Consider the following 9,672-nt stretch of genomic DNA (forward strand, 5'->3'; position numbering starts at 1 on the left):
TGAGGGCAGGAGCAGTGGGGAGGGGGCTGCAGTGCCTCGGGGCTCCGAGCTCTGTCCTCCACCAGCTCTGCTCACCCCTTGTGCCTGTCCTGGTGGCAGGAGCACACGATGCTATGAAGCTGGGGCTGAGCTGGAGCTTCAGCTCTGGGCAGCAAAGAACTGGGAGAAAAAGGGCCAAAATGGTGGCAAAACAAACACAATACCATTTAAAGACAGAATTGTGCTCTGTGGCTATTTCTGAGCAGTTTAGGCATGGAAAATTCAGTAGCGCAAGCTAAGTGGATGTGTTTTAGTGTTTGGATCCCATGTGGAGATAAAGATGGAGAGCAACAGCAAGCCAGCACCCTCTGTTGAATAAGGACCCGTCTTATTTCTGGTACAGCTCGCTAGTTAGCACCAAGCAGTTTCTTTTCTTAATGTCAATGAGATAGCTTAAGGAAAAAAATGTCCCTGGTGGGCTCACCAGGAGGTCAGGGAGCTTTTCTGAGATCTTTGCTGGTAACTCCTGGTGTTTTCCCTGCGCTCCTGTTGGGGCTGCTCTGGGGGATGAGGTGAGAGGTGTGCGGGTTGGGTGTGATCCAGCATGACCACATCTCCTCGCTGTGCTCGTGCTCCTTAGCAAATCCACCCAGACCAGTAAATGCCTGGAGTGGAGAAATCTGGGAAGCCTAATTGCTCCTAATAATTAATCTTCAGGGCCAGTTACAGGAATAACACAGCATGGGATACCTTACAGCACACGTGTGCATGAAAAAGCCCCTGAGATGCTGTAGGTGCTCAGTATGCTGTGCCATATATGTTGGAGTCTTTTGGGACTCGAGGCTTTCACCATGACTGAGTTCAGACCTTGGGGCCATGTCCTTCTTGCCTCATTTCCACCCAATTAATGCATTAATGGCAGCTCCTCGCCCTATCAGCCATCTCCTGCACAAATTGCTGTAATATTCTTGGAGGGGCTGAATTTGGGAGGGATGGAGCAGAACTCAGCTGAGCCCTGTGTAGCACAGAGCAGTCCCTACAGGCAGCTACAGCCCAGCACCAGAGACCCAGCTTCGTCGAGCAAAGGCAGTCAGAATGCCTGGTTAATTAGAGAAGACCCATTGCTGGCAGACGTGGGGGATATTTATTTTTAAAGTCTGTTACTGACAGTGAGAACATGCCTCTGGCGAGAGATCTGAGGCTCTGGCTATGTAATTCAGTTCAAAAAGGGATTTACTTTTTTCAAAACCAAACCCAAGCCCGATGTCCCACCTCCTCCCGGCCAAGGAGCGGGCGCGATCAATGAGGCAGCGAGCTGGAAGGGGCGAGGGCTGTTATTTACGCAAAGTTTCCACCTCCTTCCTTCCTTCCTACCAACTCCCCGTGACCCAGACCTGCCTGGTGAGGAAAACGGTTCCCCAGCCCTGCCAATTCTGGGATAAATAGGTCATCCAAAATATGCAAAAGCCAGTTCCAAGTCTTCCAGCAGGCAGAAAGACCTCAGAAGTCTTGGGATGAATGAAGCCCACAATAACTGCTCTGCTTCCAACCTGAGCTTTTGAAGCTGTGGCTGCTCCAGGAGCAGGCACCTCCACAGCAGTGCAGGAGCACGATGCAGCAGATGAGGAAGCAGAGCAGCGGTTCCAGTCTTATCTGCCTGTTTCAGACCTTTTCAATAGCGATGGCAGCTGCAGCCTGCATTACTACAAAAATGATATTTTATACTTCCCTGTAGACAGTGACTGTATTTTTTCAGTCAAAATAGAGGACAGTCCAGCCAAGGATGTCTTGGTTAAACCTTAGCGGTTGTTTCGCCCTCAAAATAGAGCTGCCAGCTATTGCTGGATGATTGGGATGATGTAGGAGGGTTTACTTGAGGAAGGAAAATTTGTCAAGTTTGCTCCAGCCACAGAAAACACCTGGGGAGGAATGGGTTGCCTTGAAAATAAAGGATGGGGGGATGCACCGGAGAGCTGCTGGAAGCTCTCATCTGCCCATCTGTAAGTTTCTATTTTCACCTTCCCCACAGTTTGATTTTGATAAAAATCCAAGCATCTAGCGAAACCACTGGGTTTTGTTTTTTCCTGTTTTTCTCAGAAGTTTTCCTTTGAAAGCGGGCTAACAAGCTGCCGTTCTTGCTTGCTAACTGCTGTTAGCACCTGATGAATCAGCAGCCTTGGGTGGGGTGAATCAGCGCTCATCATTTGCATTGACTTAGCTTTATATTGAATCATTGCTTTTTAGTGTTAAAAGCAGGTTTTGAGTTGCTTCATGCACTACACTGATATCATAATTATATATCTTGCAGCACATATGTAGGAGCTAAAAGCGAATCATACCTAAAATACTGTGTCTCCAGATTCCCCTATTCTTTCCACTGCTGTCTTTGGCACACCTCTGCTCTCGAGATGAGCTCGGTGAACATTTGAGAAGTTGTCTGTGTTCCTCCGAGTCCCCTGGGATGGCAAAGAGGCTGTGAGTGCATGAAACAGTAGAATTGGGTCAGACACGCGGAGTGCCACGGTCTGAACCGTGAAGGTTTTGACCCTTTGCGGGTCACTAACCCCATGGCAATGATCTCGGCATCCCCGTGGCATTCCCTGAGCAGCAGCACCACCATCCACGTGCACTGCGATGTTACAGAGCCTCGAGGGAGGCTTTAATCTCCATCCTGCTGAAATAACAGATGCTTGTACCTTTGTGTGAGCCAGTAAGTTGTACACTGTGTTAATCGCTTCATCTGTGTGTTCTCCAAGGCTTTTTCGGAGGCTCAGGGTGATGCAGCTGTTGCAGAGGGATGGGAAACCAGCAGGGAAGCTTTGTGTGGCCGTGCTGTGGCAGGGTGCTGCTCGTCCAGGTGTTGGGTGCCCCTCAGGGTGACTTGGGAAGGACCTCATCTATCCACATCATCACTGGAGCAGTGGATGCAAAAGCCCTGGAAAGGTTACATGAGGGTATCCTACTGCAAAACCAGAAGCAAAATCCTTAAGCACCTTTGTCTATTTCTTCTAGAACGTTTTCCTTTTTAAAATATTTTTTCTTTGAAATGGGAAATTTCTCGTGAGTTGTTGCTGCGGCAGCTCTTTCCGTCCCCTCTTGCAGGCTGCCTTCCAGCAGCCAGAGCCGTGTAGGCAGCAAAGCCATCACCTGCACGACCCAGAGGCTGGCTGACCCCCGGCCCTTTTGGGAATGGCCTTTGGGGTTTCTACCAGGAGTGCTGGCTTTCAGCTTTCTCCATTCTTTCTCTTCTTGCTGTGCTGTGTCAGTCTGTAGGGTATCTTTACTCTGAAGTTCACTATTAATTAGTGGGATAACTGTGGATCAGCAGTAAGAGCAGCCCCAGCCATGGTAATATCCAAGTGCAGCCCTAGAAGCAGCTCAGAAACCTTCCCTGCAAGGGTTATGCCTGGCCCTGCTATTGCACGGGAACAGGCTTTGTGCAGCAGAGGCACCAGGCCCTGGGTAGCGAAAGGTGGGAAATAAAGGAAGCGAATGTCGTTAGTGAATGTCGAGTTAGTTATCAACAACTTCCTCGCATTGTTAGTCCTCCCTCTATTCCTGCTCCGCAGGCTGGCACGCGGCCAGGCGCCGTCAGCAGGTATTTCCCTCCTGCCCACGGCCTCATCCATCAGCATCCTCCACCAGATCCATCCTGTTGCGCTCCGAAGGAAGCGTTAAAAATAACAACAGGAGCGGTGCGGTGACCCGGGGGTGAGAGCATCTCCCTGTACGCTCGGTATCTGCAGATCTGGGGCTGGTTGCTTAAAATGCTCCCTGTTGCCTTTACTTTGAGCAAATCTCTCAGCATCTGGTGATAAGCGAAGGAGAAGAAACCAAAGTGCTGCATGAGGATTTTACATGGGATATAGCTTTTTTAAAAAAAAAACAAAAACAAAAACAAACAACAACAAACTACATGAGGTGGTGATTCTGTTGCACAAGGAAAAGGATAGGTCTTAAATCTGTAAAATTACAGTGGTTTGAGAATATGCACTTTTTTTTTTTTTTCTCTTTTATTTCTGAGCTCTGTTCTTACCCCAAATTCTACGAGTGATTTTTTGAGGCACAGGTTTTAAACCTCTCCTCGGTGCTATTTCTATGATGAAGTCACCCGTGTAAGATAAACAGCAGTGGATCTCTTGCTAGGAGGTGTGCTGCGCTCTCCTTCACGCCTGACTTGAAGGGAACTGCAGAAGCTCTGCCATCTGCTCGGGGCAGTGGCCAGCAATGCAGCCTCAGGGCCTCAGCCCCAGGCTGTGAGCAGAGGCTGCTTCAGCTGTACAGCTTTTCCTGGCAGGGAGCCCTGTGTTTGTACGCAGCTACTGAAGTGATGTGCGGCATGGTAGCTCTCCATACAAAGTGTTTATGTTTCTGGAAATATTTTTCTGCTCATCTTGAACTCAAGGCGCTGCTTGCTGCACAGGTGAGGATCTGCGCCAGGGGCTCGTGTGCCCAGCAAGTGCTGCCCCTTCCCCTTTGTACCCTGCCACAGTGACCGCAGACAGGGAATAAAGGATGGGGGCTGCACAAAGCAACCCAGCTATGCTTCCTGCAGAAATAATCCCTTAAAAAAAAAATAAATCTCACTTCTCTCAGGGTGCAGCATGATGGCTGGCGCGTGTGAGAGTTTGTTGTTCCATTGGTGACCTGACAGGCACCGACCCCAAAGTCTGCATTTGGTCATCTTACATTTCCAGTTGCAGAGAGCAGTTGTCTCACGTAATGCTCTGTTTATTTAAAGAATGAAAAATACTCTGGCGATCAGATTTTGTGCCAAGTGACAGTGGGAAAATGCTTTTAAAGAAGTAAATATGCATGCGGGCAGCTGGTGTGCGTGAGACCCTGGAAACAAAGGCAAATCTGCCTCCTACCAGGCGCACACCTTATGGTGCTCTGCCCATTGCTTTCAGGCATTTTCCAGCTGCCCCAGTTAATGTTTGAACCATTTTTAACTCAGGGGTCAATATGTGGTGGGGTCGTGCAGTGCTGTTCACTGCTGCCTTTGCAAACACATCGGCTTTGCAAATTCTCCCCGTCCTGATGCCCGCTTCCATCCCCTCTGTCTGCTTCCTATCTTGGGGGAAACAGTGCAAAAAAAAAAAAAAAAAAAAGATTTAATTGCATGAAAAGTGAGAGTGTCCGTGGGGCAGCTGATGAATGTGCTGAACTGCATGGCAGAGAAAGGCTCTTACAGCCCTGTTCCCTGGAATTGGGCTGCTCTCAGGATTTGGGGCAAGGTGGAAGTTTTTGGTTCAATGGGGCTGCAGAACATCGCTGAGATCCCTTGGGGGCTGCTGGTGGTGCGGGCAGTAGAGCATCTGGGGGCTGCTCTCACCTGCGCAGAGCTGGGCAGGGGGAACTCCCTCTCGTGGCCAGCAGAGCGCCGCAGAGCAGGCTTTTCCTCTTGTAAATGTGCCTTTTGCTTTTCCATAGCATGAATATTTGAAAATCGGGTTTTGTCTGTCGCCATCCGGGCTGGGGGGAGGAAGGTGATGCTCGATGGCTGAGCAAGCAGGAGAGCCCCAGGTCGGGGAGGCAGAGGAGTTCCCTAGCCGGGTACTGGGAAGCACCTGGCCCCAGCTCATTGCCCATCGCTCGCTCTTTTGGGAGGTTTGCAAATCATGTAGGGGTGGTTATGCACTGTGTTCCCAAGCCCAGGGAGCCAACCATCGTTCTCCCAAAGCCATTATTCTCTTCTCCATCATTTGCCTTGGAGAAATGCTGTGGTTTGGAGGTGCCTGACTGTCACTTCCAACCACAGCTCCCAGGCTGGTGCTCGTCAAAGCAGCCACAGCAGCTGCCCCTGACCTCCCCCGTTATCTGATGTTCTCGGCATTTATAAGCAGGACACAACAAGTGTTCCTCAGACTGGCTGGCTCCTCTCTGAGCTGGCAGCCCAGATGGGAGATGAGACTGGTTCAGGATTGTGCTCCCCAATGTGGATGCTGCTGACCTGACCTCTCTGAGGGGCTGATGCCTCCTGCCTTGTTTTTCGGTGGCCCGACAGTGGGGAGCTCCCACAGAGCACCGAGCCTGTTTATTTAAATTAAAATCAAGCTTTAAAATAATTCTGCACAAGTGTGAAGTGAGCTTGCATGACTCAAGCCACGATTTCTTTAGGGCAGAGGAGTTACTTTCGTTAACTCTTCGGCACTCGCTCCCTCTGGCAGGAGGAAAGGTTGAATTATCCGAACGTCGCCGCGTGGCCTCGCGGCCCTCCTCAGGCTGTTTTAAATCAAAGCAGGGTAGGTAAACGTTCGTCTGCGTTTCCTGCGCCGGCCTCGTGGTCTGCAGCCTGTGAAGCAGCGCAGAGGGCAGCTGTTAAACAAAGTGAAAACAGCGCCGGGGCTGCGGGGCTCCCCGGCACGCAGCAGCTGCAGCCCAGCGCTGCTCTGGGACTCCTCGCCAGCAGCACCCCTGGCTCTTTGGCGAGGCAAGGAAGGCAGCAGGGTGGTGTCACTGGGGATTTCCAGGGTGATAATCCAGCCCAAAAATCCATCGTGGCCATGGCTGAAGCGATGTGTGGAGGATTTGGCTGTCTCCTGCCATCCCAGCGCTGCTGGAGCGGGCTGTTTCTGGGTGCTACGGTGCTCCTGCTTTGTCCATGGGCTGCCTGGGGACAAGGAGCAATGAAATGCAATGGGGTTCACAAGTCATTTCTAGCTAGAGCTGCACTTCACCTTTCTCCAGGTTTTCAGGTGGGCCAAGCTCATCTGCAGGCTTTTGGCAAAGTAGCTGCTTTCTCAGGCTGGTGCTTTTTGCATTAATGCATATAATGTGTGGAAATAATAAATAGCCATAGGGTGTCTCAAATGCAGTGTTTTTCCCTGAGTTGCCATGGATTTTCCTCTGCTCCAGTCCCATTTTTCAAGATTGAATGCCCTCCATTTGGCAGCTGTCTTCCAGGGCACCTCTCAGCATCGCTCAGTCAGGTGGCATCGGCGGAGGCGCTGGCAGCACAGGGACAAATTCAGCTTCAAATAACTCTTGGTTATTTGCAAGCCTCATCTCAGGGATGCTGAATTCAGCCATGTGGCCATGCACCCGGCTTGGCTGCACGTATTTCCAAACAGGGTGCCCAAAGCCTTCACCTGCAGCACCTACCAGCAGCTTGGCAGGGCTTTTGTTGCTCTTGTTTTGCCATTTCCAATCACAAACACAGCAAAATGGGAAGCAAAGTCTGTTTGTTTTATTTCTTCAACACTGCCTCAGCCTGTGGCAGGATAAATCCCTTTCCCTTCCCAAGGTGAGGGATTACGGGGAGTCACGCGGGAAGGGGAGCTGCCTTTGGATGCGTTTCTCCTTCCCTCGCAATTGCTGTGAAGTGAATTTAATGCAGTTTAAGTTTGGGTACAACAAAGTCAAGCTGCAGATCAGAAACACATGTTGTAAGTGCTGCAGGCACCGAGTGAAACCTGATCTGCCGAGGTTTCCCTTAAATCTGCACTTTCTCATTTGGCTCTCATATTAAAGCTGTATTTCAGAGCTGTCTAACCCTCTCGAAAGATGATGAATAACAATAAAAACATTCACTGGAGGACTGTCATCATTTCCAAAGGAAGTGTAATAAATACTTTACGACAGGACTCTTTTTTTTTTTTTCTATGTACAGCCATAAACTAGTTTTAAGTTACAACTTATTAAGCCTCTAAACAATTAGAGCTCAGCTGCGGGGAAGGCGCTGGGGCTGGTCCCTGGGTGTTTGCCTCATTTTTGGGCTCAGGGGACACACAGAGGGAACCACTCGGCTTTCCTGTGCCTCAGTTTCCCCCCGTGATGGTTGAGTTGTGGGTGTTTGTGCTCACTGAGCTCACAGCAGGTTTGGGGATGGATATCCTGTGGCATGGATAATTGATGTCTCAATGTCCCCAAGGCTCGTGCGAGCTGTCATTCCACTTGAGGGTCCCTGTGTCTGTCCTAGCAAAGGTGGCTGTTTGTCCTGAGTGATGGGGAGAAGTCTGCATGGACAGTGGCTGGCTGGTCTCAGTGCCAGGGCCCGGGCACTTTGTGCCTGCTTGCTTCCAACCCATAGCACCTACTGCAGAACATGCAGGAACAAGTTTCCCCTCCCCATTGATTTGTTTTCTGCTTCTTATTTTGGTTAAAAAATGGGAAACTGTTTGATGGCAACAATTACACAGAAATAATCCAGCCAGTGTTTGCGTGAGCTGCCGTGTCTCCGCCTCGATGCACAATCACTGCAGAAATAGCTGGCCCCACAGCTGCTCTGCAGAGCCCCTTCCCCCTCTGCTGCCTTTGCAGGGGAAAATCTGAGAGCAGCTGCCTGCAAATCCAATCAGGAGACGTCCAGATTGCCCTTTATTGTGCCTTTTATTTTGCTTTTGATTTTGCTTAAGGGTAATAAAAATAAAACGGAGGGCTCATGGCCTGAGGACATTGCCTGTTGCACCATCACCCTGCCCAGGGCGCAACGCAAGTTTGTAGAAAAAAAAAAACTTTTTTTTTGCTGGTTCCCTGCCCAATCCTTGTTGTTTTGGATGATGCCTCATGTCTGTGGCCAAAGAAGGGCTGCTCTGGAGCTGTATGGACCTGTGGTAGCTGTGGGTGGTGGTGGACAGGATAGGGCAGAGGATGGATGGTGCGTGGTAGAGCTGTGCTTGTTCCCACCAGAGCTCCCAGTGATGCTGAGGACCCCAGGGCAAGGGAAACCCCCTCTGCTCAGCCCTGCAGAGCACCTTGAGGCAGCTGAGCTCTGCCACTCTCCTTCTTAGAAGAGCCACGATGCTCCTTCCAGTCACTGGGAGTGGCTCCTAGGTTAAAGACCTGTATGGGAATCCACGCTTAATCCTCTTTCTTCAATTAGGGGGTGGACAGTGATTATCATGGTTTAGGATTTCTCCAAGCAGTCCCTTGGAGGCACGGCCTGCCTGCTCTCCTGCAGATGCAGAGAAAACATGGAACAAAGCTGAGACCTTCCCTGTGTGCCCGCGGGCACCTGGTGCCAGCAGGGCTGCCCTGCAATTTGGGGAGGCAAGGACAGGGGAAATTTCTGATCAAGAGCTGAAATAAGTTCTGAATGCAAAGCTTCATAAATTGCTGCTCTGGTCCTGAGCTGTAATTCAGCTGTGGCTTTTAAATCTGCAAAGGTGAAGTGCTGCTGTAATGCAGGGTTGAGGATGCTGCCAACTGATGCAACCCGACGCTGTCCGTGTGATGATTGTTTCTGTAATTTACTGATAAATTCACTTCTGACAACAGAAATTAATTTGTGACTCAAGTGTATTTCTAATGAAGGCTTTGCCCTTCTTGCTAGTGGCAATTCCCAGTTTCTGATGGTATGGAATTTCTAATCCCCATGGAAAAGGCAAGCAGTGGCTTTAGGGCCATTTGGGAGAAGGTTTCTCAGTATCGATCGTGGGAAGTGCTGTCAGACGGGGTGCTCGTGCCTGGCTCCTAGCAAGCCTTCCACGAGGCCCTTGCCAATGGCGTATCCTCTGTTGATTCAGAAGGATTTGAAAACCCACTTTTTTCATGTCTCTTCCACACTGAAGTATGAAATTTCTTTACCCGGCTCCTCCCAATGCTGCTGGGATCTTGGTGGCCAAGTCACCCTGAGCTGGGCACCTTGAGCTCATCATCGCTGCCTCCATCAGGGACCAGGGTCAGGGCAGAGGCACCCCGAGGCCTGCCCACAGCCGCTTGCCTCCTGCCAAGACTGATGAGGAAACGTAC

The sequence above is a fragment of the Aythya marila genome (genome assembly GCF_965140915.1).
Source record: "Aythya marila genome assembly, chromosome: 11".
NCBI classification, from domain to species: Eukaryota; Metazoa; Chordata; class Aves; order Anseriformes; family Anatidae; genus Aythya; species Aythya marila.